The following is a 12,065-nucleotide window of genomic DNA, read 5'->3' as shown; positions in this document are numbered from 1 at the left end:
TATGGACTTTTCTTTCTTCGGGCGGGTAGGCGTCATTTGGCTTATTTGATTTTTTTTTTTAAACTTTTCTTCCCCGTGTTCCACGGTACCATCGTGTTTATCTATTCTACATGTGGAGATCCCAGTCCCGTCCCACCGCCCTTACCCCTGACAACCTCAAGTTTGTAATCTGTCGGTCTGTTTCTGTTTTGTTAGTTAGTTCGTTCGTTCGTTCGTTCGTTCGTTCGTTCGTTCGTTTTTCTTTTGGAAATCTGTTCACCTAGGACTATAACTGTTTGTACGAAACAGATAGTAATAGAATCTCAAGCCCATCCTACCGAGAACAAAACGTTTCAAAGAGAAAGAAAGGAAGGAGAAGGGGGAAAAATAAAAGTCTCTATATTTTCTTGCTTCCCTCTGTCACTCCTGATGGTTTAGATGTCTTCTTTTACAATTTTGTGTTTATTCTGTTTGGAATGAACGGGAGTGATCACCTTTCCGGGGATGAGTGTCTCATGTTTGTACCGTCCTGCTTCTTCTCTATTTAGAGTAGACCTGTGGATGTTTCTTTTCGCATGGGTTGAGTGTTGCAAAACTCTTTTAGTTTTTGCTTGTCTGTGAAGTTCTTTACCTCTCCTTCTATTCTAAAGGATAGCTTTGCTGGATAGAGTATCCTAGGCTGCATTGTTTTGTTTTGTTTTGTTTTGTGTTTCATTCAGGAATTTCAATAGATCTTGCCACTCCCTTCTGGCCTGACGTGTTTGTGGAGAGAAATCCGCTGAGAGCCTTATGGGGGTTCCCTTGGAACTCACTCTTTGTTTTTCTCTTGCCTAAAGGCATTTAGGATCATTGCTTTCTCCTTGACTCTGACCATCTGGATTAGGATAGGTCTCGGTGTGGGTCTGTTTGAGTTCTCCCTGTTTGGCACCCTCTGAGCCTCCTGGACTTGGATATCGGATTCCTTCTTTAGGGCTGGGAAATTTTCAGTCATGCTTTCTTCAAATACCTTTTCGACCCCCTTGCTTCTTCCTTCCCCTTCTGGAACCCCTATTGTGCGTAGATGGGCACGCTTTCGATGGTCCCGTAGGTCCCTGAGATTGTTTTCGTTGTTCTTTATTTGTTTTTCTCTCAGCTGTTCTGATTGGGTTCTTTCTGTTGTCCTGTCTTCTGGGCCACTTATTCGCTCCTCGGTGTGATCTAGCCTCCTTTGGACAGCCTTTAGACCACTTCTCATGTCAGCCAGTGAGCTGACCAGTTCTCCTTGACTCTTCTTTAGAGCTTCGATTTCGTTTTTGACGTACAGTATACATCTAAACACTATCACTTGGAGTTCCTTCGGTACTTGGATCTCTCCTTTTTTGAAATCTTGATCTAGCAGGCCATCCGTGTCTATTTTGTGGATCGTGCTTTCAGGGAATTTCTCTGGCTCTTTTCATTGGGAGTGGTTCCTCTGCTTCCTCATGCTGCTCCTATCTCTCTGGCACTGTGGCTTAAGGAGTATCAGTTATCTATTGTGGTCCTTAAGGAGTTTAGGTATTTATCTAAAGCCTATACAGGAATAAAACTTTAAAAGGGGGGGAGAGGGAGAGGGAGAGGGAGAGGGGGGGGAGAGAGAGAGAGAGAGAGAGAGAGAGAGAGAGAGAGAGAGAGAGAGAGAGGGAGGGAGAGGGAGAGGGAGAGGGAGATAGAGGGAGACGGAGAGGGGGATAGGGGGAGAGAGAGAGACAGAGACAGAGACGGTGGGAGGGGGAGGGGGGTGGGGGAGCCGGATTTTAAAAGAATGGAGGAAAAAAAGGTTTGAAAACAGTGTACAAGCAATAATAGAAGAGCAAGTGGAAGCAGAAGAGCGATCGAGGTGAGACGTCTTCTAAAAGCCTTTAAAAAATAGAAAAGATCAGAAAATAAAACACAATTGTTTCAAAAGTAAATTTTTAAAAGGTAATCGGAAATAGAACAGACTTTAACAAGAGATAAAACACAGGATTTGAAAAGGAGGGAGAAAGAAAAGGTTTGAAGACACTGTGTAATCAATAATAGAAGAGTAAGTGGAAGCAGAAGAGTGATCGAGTTGAGACGTCTTTTAATAACCTTAATAAAAAGGAGAAAAAAGATCGAGAAACGATATCTGAAACCTGTAAATAATCAATAACAGGAGATCTAAACCAAGAGAAGAGAAAAAGGAAAGGGGGTGGATGTTTAAAAATAATAATAATAAAAAGATTTTCAAGGAAACATTTAAAAGGGATTAAAACCGTCAACGTAGACGACTGTTCAAAAGTCAAGGTTAAAAAGGTAACAGAAGGTAAAACCGATAGAAGAGAGATTAAAAAAGAGAAAGGAAAAGGAAAAAAAAAAAGGGGGGGGGGGACGTGTTCCCGGCACCGCGGTCGGATGCTGCGTTCCTCCCGGGAAGGAGGGTGGCTGGCTGGCTGGCCGCCCGCCCTCTCCCGGCCCCGGTCGTTCCGCTGCTCCGTGCGGCTGTGTGCTCCGACTCGGGTCGGCGGCGCTCCTCTCCGTAGGTGGGCTCGGGGAAGACCGTGGAACCGCCCCGCCCCTAGCTGCGTCCCAAAACTCGGCTCCTTCTTAGTCATGGTGGCGCGAGTTCTCTGAGGTACCGGGGCAGAAATATCCTATCTGCCTCGGGCTGTAAACGAATCTCAGTCCTGCCTAGAAGGCTGCGGAGCCCCCGGGTGCGGATTCGAGTCTCGGCCCCGCCCCCGCCCGCATGCTGCACGCCAGAGGCTATGGCGGCTGTGGCTGCGTCCCGCCTCTCTTCTCGCGAGAAGCGCCGGTGATGGCGCCGCGGATCTGAGGAGACGGAGGCTACGGCGCCCCTCCCCCCAGGGCACACCGGCCGTGTTGCTTTGCCTTTCTTTTCCCGTCATGTATGGGGGGGGCGGGTTGTTCTGCTCTGTATCCCCTCCCGGCCGCCGCCCCGGTCCTCCGCCCGGCTCGTGCGGCCTGTCCCGGCCCCTGGCTGCCGGCCTGCGACTCGGGCTGGGTGTCGCGGGGACCCTCTGTGCCCGTTTCACTTGGATCGGTCGGTCAAGGGGTGCTCTGGGTAGATCTGAGGCTCGGGGGCGCCCCCTCCGTCCCGTCGGCCTCTCCGTTGGAGAGGGGCAGTTTTGGCGAACGAGCCCTATTCCTCCTCTGCCGCTCCCTCCCCGCGGGACCGGTCCCTCCCGCACTGTTTTGCTTTTTACTCTTTCTTTTCTCCTTTTCTCCTACCAGATTTTGGGCGTCTTTGTCTTTCGAAGAGGGCGGTGTTCTGTCGGAGTTCCGCAGGTGCTCTGATTGGCCAAGTGGGTCCGTCGATGTGAGTTTTGGTGTATTTGTGGGAGAGGGTGAGCTACGAGTGTCCTTCTACTCCGCCGTCTTGCTTCTCCGCGGGTTATTTTTGAAGAGTAGGTGCTGGGGATTGAACCCTGGGCCTTTATTTTTTGCATGCTAAGCACGGGCTGTACTGCTGGATCTCTAGGCCCTCCCCACCGCAACACCCCCCCCCCTTTCCCACCGCCTCCATAGTACTCGATGAATCTCCTGACTAGATATCTATGCTTCCTTGGAATGGGGCCGTCCGTTTCTTCATCGGATGGATGGACGTCTGTGGATTCGTCTCGTTTCTCTCCACTGCGGTGGGTGGCATCGGGGCGTGGGGTGGGGTTGAGTGGCGTGGGCTGGGAACTGTTCTTCACGTGTAGAGGTGGAGCGGAGCGATGAGGATGGTGACTTTTTCCCCCGAGTGCTCACGCCGGGTGATGGAGGCCTGTGGTCTCACTTGGAAGAGGACTCGGGTGACTGGAACAGAGCCCGTGTGGGGTCGTTGTGGAGGGAGGAACTCCACCCCCCCCAGCCCCAGCCCCAGCCCCAGCCCCGGCACTTGTACCTCATCGAGGGACGGTCGGCCGAAAACAAATGAAAGCTGTCAGAGGTGGAGGTGGGGGTGGGGGTGAAGGGGTGGGTGTGTGTGTGTGTGTGTGTGTGTGTGTGTGTGTGTGTGTCCCCGTTCCCCGTACCACAGTCCCTGGTCGAGGCCCCCCGAGCGGAGAAACGCACGCCAGGCCGTCCGTGCTCCTGGTTGTCCGGCCGCGTGTCCCCGCCGCCCAGAGATCCCGAACCGTCCCGCTCGCTCCCCTGCCGGGTGCCGTGTGCCACCTGCCTGTCGGCCGGGCGCTATTTTAGACACTGCGAAGAAGTCGGCCGGACGGCCGGGCCGGGCCGGGCCGGGCCGGGCCGAGCCGAGCCGAGCCGAGCCGAGCACGTCCAGGCCGAGGTGGGTGGTGCTGGGTTCGGAGGAGTGGGGTACAAGCGGGAGGCGGGCGTCGATGGAGGGGAGGGGGAGGAGGAGGGGGAGCAGGGATGACGATGGGCTGGGGGGCTTGGCGTGTGGGGTGGGGGTGGGAGGGATGGTAGCCATCCTATGACTTTCTCTCCCCACCCCGCCTTTGGCAAGTCTGTTAGAGTGACGAGGTTGTGCTGGTTTCTGGCTGGTGCACACCATAGTGATTGTGTTCTTCTTTTTCCTGGTCTTTTTCAGGAACCCTCGTCCCGAGGGACTGAATCTAGTGCCCTGTGCTGCGCGGTACGACCTAGGGGTCGAATCTGCCAGGAGAGGTCTTACAAGGATCTGGAGGATCCTGGAAAACTGCTACCATCCGGAATCCTACATGGATATTCAAGATCTTGCGGATGGATGGACGGACGGAAGACGGATCGAATGGAGGCCCCGCCCCATCCCCTGGACCCCTTGGCCCAGGAGGATCGTGATGGGTCTGGAAAGGACTCTTCCGACGAGGGTCTCGGGATGGACTTTCTCGGTCCGCGGAAGGTGTTTCTGCACAAAGAGGAAGAGAGGGGCGTTCTCGGCAGGAGAGCCCGAACCGCCTCCTTTCAGGGATCCGCTCCAGTCTGGGTCGGGGTCGGGGTCAGAACGCGACCACCGACGGCTCCCCTCCCTCGTCTTGGCTCTCCAACTTGGGAAACCCTCCTCCCTGCCCCCTCACCCATCTTCTCGTCAGCCTGCCTCCAGCTTCCCCGTGCCAACTACCTCTCTCATGCTGCCGGACTTTCCTCCCCCTTGGGCCGCCAGGAAGCTCTCCCACTCCTCCACGTGCTTTGGCTTGGAATCCCTGACAAACACAAGCGGTGCTGGAGGGCGGGGACGGGGGCGGTGGCAGAAGGACTCCCTTCATCTTATGGGAGCGACTTTTATCTCCATAGGTGGCGATTGAGAAAACACATAAAATCACTCAGAAGAATACCCATGTGTAGTCTCCCTGACCTAGATCCGTGTCTGTCTGTCTGTCTGTCTCTCTCTGCCTCTCTCTCCATTTCGCTATTCTGTGTGTGTGTGTGTGTGTGTGTGTGTGTGTGTGTGTGTGTGTGTGTGTGTGCCTTTCTGTCTGTCTCCCTTGTCTCTCTTTCCTCTCCTCTCCCCTCCTCTCCTCTTCCCTGTTCTCCCCTCCCTTCCCCCCTCACCCCTCCGCTCCTCTCTTCTCCCCTCCCCTCCACTCCTCTCCTCTCCCCTCGCCTCCTCTCGCTTCCCCTTCCCTCCCCTCTTTTCCCTCCTCTCCTTTCCTGTCCTCTCCCCTTTTATCCCTCCTCTCCTCTGCTCTCTCTCTCTCTCTCTCTCTCTCTCTCTCTCTCTCTCTCTCTCTCTCTCTCTCCCCCTCTCTCCCCCCTTCCCTTCCCTCCCTCCTCCCTACCCCCCCAACCCCTACCTTCACAGGGCCTCATAGATTGCAATCGGTTTCCATGAAATGTGATGAAGAGGGAATGAAGTTTAGAATGATATCCCCATGCCATCGAAACCTTCTTCCCCAGGGATAGCGAGTTATTTGTGGTTGTGTTTGTTTTTGTTTTTCTTGTTGTTGTTTTGGGGTGCAACGAGGGCACAGGAGGCGTTGGGAGTGAGGGTGATGTTTCTCTTTCTGTCTGTCTCCTCCTTAGGAAGGATTTTAAGAGGAGGGAGGACTCACAGAAATCTACCATCTCGTCTCGTACTGCAGCTGTGTTTGAGCTTCCTATACGATCTGGGCGGAACACTCCCCACCCTCACCTCAAGCCGCCATCGCCGCCCCCTCAGCCCCCAGCACCCCCGTCCAGTCCCGCGCTTGGGGCGGTGGTTGGGCATGGGGGGATGTTGGCGGGGTGGTCGTTGGTGGGGGTTGGGGTGGTGGAGGAAACCGGAAAACAGACCACTGTGGCACGTGGCTGACTGGGGCTTCAGGGTGAAGGAGGATGAATAAAATGGCCGGAATTAGGCTAACGGATTGCTTCGTTTTTGGGCGGGGGGGGGGGGGGAGAGGAGGGGAGGATCATTAGGTCATTCATTCATTCATTCATTTGCTTGGGGGGGGGTGTCATTCGGTTTCTTATGCTCGCCCTTAAAACGGTCGACTCTTCTGACTGACCGGTTGCTGCTCACGGTTCCAGGCCCGTTGTTGAAACTGGAAGCTATCGATCTTACTGTTTCTACTGTATTTCAGTCATTGCAAGTCATCATCGTGCTGGGTCTCTGAGTCCTTCTCCGAGGAGAAGGTCGGTCACGGGACTACTGACCTGACAAAATAGCCTGAGTGACCAAGAAGGCCACACCTTGAGTGCTTATGAGATAATGAGATCTAACCGCCAGCCTCTATAGAATGGGTCACCTGGGAGGCATCGTGACACCATGCTGAGTCTTCTGATGAGAAAACGATTCTGTGGATGGTGATCGATGCTTCATTGTTTGAGCTATGGCTCTAGAACCACCCCACCCACTCCACCCCCAAGGTGGGTACACAGTTTTGAAGACGCTAGCCTGCTGTGAATCCCCTTTGCCCGGCAGAGCGATAAAATGACCTCTTTTCTTCTAAGCTCCAAGACCTTGTCTCTGGATTCTTGGGCTCATCGGGGACGGGGGCCGATCTTTCGGCAACAAGCGTGCTTCAGAAACAACGGATGCCCGAGAAGGACACTCTGCCTCTCCCTCTTCTTCCGGGCCTGAAATGGGGAGGAAAAAAAATATCGCTTCCCCTGGAAGCCGGAGTCCAGAGCCCGCCATCCGGAGGGACTTCTGGCTTGGCCTTCTCCTGGGGTGGGGGGAGGGCACGCCACCGCACGTGTTCTTTGTCAACTCCCCATTTCTCTCTTCTCGAGTTATCTCTTTGGGAAGGCTCCCACACTGGATGAAAACAGACAGACAGGCTGGTATCTCTCCCTACCCCACCCTTCGCCCCCCAAATGACTGATCTTCTGTCCCATCAAAATCACCACTTGTTTTCCAACGTGGCTTTCTTGGATCCTGGAGGACTGACATCAACTTAGAGCCAAGATGGGCACAGAACTGAAGGACCTTCTCGGCTGGCCTAAGAAGTCTGTCATCGTGATGTGGGAGGTATTCTTCGAGGGACCTATCTCACTAAGTGCTTGACGGCCTTTTGGACTTTGAACCAACTTGGAGATAGGAACTAGGATGAGAGGGCCCCCGAAATAGCTCAGCAAACTCTTCTCCACCCTTAGAAGAGAGACAGACAGATAGACAGACAGACAGAGAGAGAGAGAGAGAGAGAGAGAGACAGACAGACAGACAGACAGACAGACAGACAGACAGACAGTGTGTGTGTGTGTGTGTGTGTGTGTGTGTGTGTGTGTGTCTGTCTGTCTGTCTGTCTGTCTGTCTGTCTGCCTGCCTGTCTGTCTGTCTGACGGTCTGTCGGTCTGTCTGCCTGCTTATTGTAGGAACTCTCTGTCAATGGAAGTATAGTTGACTTACAATGTTGTGTTCATTTATGACGTACGGCATAGTGATTCACTTATTCACACACACACACACACACACACACACACACACACACACACACACGTATACTTTTTCAGGATAGGTTATTACAAGCTATTGAACATAGTTCCCTGTGCTAGACAGTAGGACCTACTTGTGTACCTAGTTTGTATAGGGTGGTTTATATCTGCTAATCCCAAACTCCTGATTTATCCCTCCGCCTTACCCCGTTCCTCCACCCTACCCTGTCCCCTGTGTTAACCATCGGTTTCTTTTCCATGTCTGCGAGTCCAGTCTGTTTCTGTTTTGTAAATAGGTTCCTTGGAGTCTTTTTAAAATGGAGTTATTTATGTATGGATGGGTGTCTTGACTTACTTTCAGATCCCACCTAGAAGTGATGGCATAGGATATCTGTCTTTCCCTGGGTGACTGACTTCACTAAAACTATGGAACGCTTCACGCATGGGCGTGTGTCGTCCACGTTCAGGGGCCGTGCTGATCTTCTCTGGATGGTTCCCATGTTAGTCTATGTGCTGTGGCAGCAAGCGCTTTCCTTAGGGTTTTTGTCTCAACCTGAAAGCCAGCCCGGAGACTGAAGGTCTTCTAGTTGCCTCCACTATCTGCCTAGGACCCTCTCCACGAATGTTTCCCATTTTCTCTCACCCTTTTGCCTTGGCATCATTGAGTACGAAAACGCTCCGTCTCCTGAAGCCCTGCAGACTGAAGCTGGACAACGGGAGGTAAACGTCAGAGAAATGGCCACAACAGCTCCTGTGGAAACCATCCTCGGGCCTGTTTTCGGGGGAGCCGCTCAGAGAGTTGAGCCGAACACCCCAGGACATCATCAGAGGCATTTCAAACTGCTCGAGCCGTTTCGATGACCCCGATGTGTGGAAATCTCCTACCAGACTGACCCCCTACTCCCGGCCCTGAATCTGGTTTCTCATCTGCTCCGACGATTCACCTTTGTGCTGTACTTTGGTTGTCCACACAAGTGCCTCTTAGGCGATACCTGACTGCTTGCTCCCTAGGCCTAGCTTCAGAAGCCCATCGACACCACCGCCTCCTGAGACGAGATACTACAACGGCAACAGTTTCCTTGAACAGACCTGTTCTCAGAACTAAGAAACTGGGTCCATGAAACGCAGGCCCCCTAGGAAACCATTCCCTCCCTCCTGCCCCCAGACCGCACGCACGCACGCACGGACGCACACGCACACGCACAGTCAACAGCCCAGCTTTTAATGTGTAAAACTTCCAGGGAAGTTACAGAATAGGGAAATGTTGGGGTCCAGAGTAGGCTGCCCCAAAATGTGCCCGATGGATTATGCTGAATGAAAGGGACTTCACAAGTGGCCAAGGGGGAGGGTATAGGTCAGTGGTAGAGTGTGTGCTTAGCAAGCAAGCACAAGGTCTTGGGTTAAATCCCCAGTACCTCCGGTCAAAAATAAATGCATAAAATCGAATTCCTCTCCCCGCCCGCCCCCCAAAGTATACACTGCTGTATGTCAACTCTGTCTCAATAAAACTGGAAGGAAAAAAAGGAAGGAAAAAAAAAAAAAAGCATGATTTAACAAAAGAAAGAAACAAACAAAGAAAGAACTGCCCGAGGCAAGAGGAACACTCTGTCCCTCCTTTCTGCCTCCCTGGAAGCAGGGGAAAAAGAATTTTTTTTTTTTTTAAAGTCTCCCATCCCAGAGGAATCTATCAAGTCAGAGGTCTGCTTCCATGCCCTTCCATGATTCTCAAACGGTTTAGTGGGGTTTACCCAGGTTAGGAAAAGGAGGGGACTCCTTTGGCCTGAGACCAGGCGAGATTCTCCCCCTCCCTCCCGCCTCCCTCCGTGCAGTTGGGACGGGGTGGCCTAAGGGTGGGGAAATTGAAACCAAAAAACAAAAGCCGTTCAACGGAGAGGAGCCGGAGGCCAAGTCAAAGGCTCTGACCTGAGCACAGAGCTTTCTGCATTTGAATGAAGCGATTGAACGAGGCCCTGCCGAATGGATCCTCCTGACGTCCCCGCCCCCGCTTCCAGGAGACAGTCCAGTCGATTTAGGACCCGATTTGGGACCGATCGGTGGAGGAGGCCTGGGCGGCGGCGGCAGTGGCGGCGGCGGCGGCGGCGGCGGCGGCGGAAGCAGCGGCGGGGGGGCGGGGGGGGTGCGCGGGCGGGGGCGGGACCAACGGTCGCTCCAGCTCTGCCTGCCTGCCTGCCTGCCTGCCTGCCTGCCTGCCTGCCTGCCTGCGGGGCTGAGGCCTGAGGGCCACGCTGGTTCCTGCCACTCAGGGAAACTTGTGCGGGTGTTGCCGAAAGATCGCCCTCCCCAACCCCGTCCCTGAGGAGCCAAATAACCCAGAGACAGGGTCTTAGAGTTTAGAAGAAAAGAGGCAGCTTGATTGCTTTGCTGGGCAAAGGGGACTCACAGCAGGCTAGTGCCTTCCAAACTGTGAACCCGTCTTGGGGTTGGGGTTTCATGCTTCTGTGGACGAACAGGTTGGAGCATGAAAGGGAATCACAACAGGCGGGAGCATAAAAGGTGCTCATGATCAACAAGGGTCTCTGATAAAACTTCCTCCTAAATCTGGATGAGTGTCTGGTAACATGGGACCTCCTGGTGGTCTAGTAGGTCATCAGCCCGTGACCTTCTTTCTCTGGTCAGACTCACCCGGCGGCACCAGCGCCACGGAGGAACTCGGGGTGGGGGGGTGGGAGGGGGCTGGTCGTTCTCCTGAGCTTATCCTCCCGTGACTCCCTTCCTGGGGAAAGACTCAGGCGTCAAACATGATTGTCAATTTGAACGATCAGAGGAAGGTCCAATCAAACAGTTAGAATCGACAACTTTAGCTGCTTTGAACAGTGGGCCTGGGGCTGGGAGCGGTGTCTGGTCAGTCGAGTTTGCTGATCGTTCTAAAAGCAAGCAGTAAGCATAAAGCCCAAAATTGGCTTAGCCTAAGTGCGGCCACTTCATGATTCCTCCTTCACTGGGGGCCGAGGCTTGGGGGAGGGCGGGGGTGGGGGACACGACTGAGGTGGCGACGAACTTCTCCGTGAATGCTCGGAGCCGAACTGCTCTCTGGGCCTAGGTCCAAAAAAGGCCTGAGTCTCAGCTATGACAGGTTCTCTCTCTTTCTGGGCACATGGACTGACTCGCCCCGCATCCTCCCATCCTGTCAGACCCTTCGGACACGCACCTCCACCCGAGGAGTTCTTTGGCCTCGTCCAGAAAAAACAAACACACGCACGAACAAAACCAACCGAGCACAGAGAAACCCTGATGATCTCCTTGGACCCCATTCACTTCGGAGAGTCCCTCTCGTAGAAATCCCCTCAGCTCGACGATTTCACCATAGCCGCCTCCCTTTCTCTGCCGCAGTGACCCCCACCCCCACCCCCACCCCTGCGTGGGCCCTGTCCCTCTACCTATCAAAAACCAAACCCCAGGAGAAAAGAAAATCAGAATGCTGCTTTGAGCCACTGGATCTGTGAAAGGAACCAAACAGAAAGCCGAAATAACCAAACCAGCCGAACACCGAAAGCGAACAGACAGATACCCCAGAAAGAAGGGCACGCTGACCCTGGCCCCTTTTCTTCCTGGAATCAGGACATAACATAGATCTACACCCCACCCCCGACCCCACCCTCCCCAGATGTCTTCTTTATGCCGGAACGAGAGTGACGTTCTTAGTGTCAATGGTGCTGTTTTGGAAATGACAGGCCAGCCAAGAAACAAGCACCACTCGGAGGGTTGGAGTACTCAGATTTCTTACGCCGGCGGGCTCAGAGGGGCTTCTGCTCCTAAGCCCTGAGCACCCCCAAGACGTGCACGTGAGGTTTTCTAGGGTTAAGTACAAGCTTGGGGTATTCGGCCAATAGGCACGCGATAGCTTTAGCAACAACATTATCACAAGAGTAGAGGCAGTGAGGCGGCAAACCGACATTTCAAGGCCAGATATGTCTCTTTGAAAATCCAGCTGGCTAGCAAAGCATGAATAGGGAATCAGCAAACCGACACTTCTTAATTTAGATTTACGAGTTAGCCCAGCAGACCTCAGATCAGGAATCCGACACTTGTTACACTTAGATTTGTGACTTAGCTTGTTAGCCCATCTGGGCTTTTCCTTCACAGTGTAAAGCGGAGAAGGAGAGAATTCTGTACAAACAGACCTCGATGAAAAGAATCCTCATCCTCTTTTAGGCCCCCACCTCAACACACACACACACACACACACACACACACACACACACACACGCATGCACGCACGCGCGCGTATAGTTACTCCTGTTCTCTCTCTCTCTCTTTCTCTCTCCCTCTTCCTTTATTACTGA

The 12,065-nt window shown here is 53.3% G+C and overlaps 1 non-coding gene across 1 annotated transcript; it reads right to left on the bottom strand.

The window, feature by feature from the left end:
- Positions 1–8,181: 8,181 nt before the first annotated feature.
- LOC140692483 (U6 spliceosomal RNA) lies at positions 8,182–8,290 on the bottom strand. The gene has a single exon (XR_012068054.1). It is a non-coding gene; the product is annotated as a U6 spliceosomal RNA (small nuclear RNA).
- Between the last annotated feature and the right edge of the window lie 3,775 nt (positions 8,291–12,065).

The sequence above is a fragment of the Vicugna pacos genome, unplaced genomic scaffold (assembly GCF_048564905.1).
Source record: "Vicugna pacos unplaced genomic scaffold, VicPac4 scaffold_5, whole genome shotgun sequence".
Taxonomy (NCBI): domain Eukaryota; kingdom Metazoa; phylum Chordata; class Mammalia; order Artiodactyla; family Camelidae; genus Vicugna; species Vicugna pacos.
Note: the sequence above shows the minus strand (reverse complement) of the source record. Positions and strands in the feature narration are given on the sequence as shown.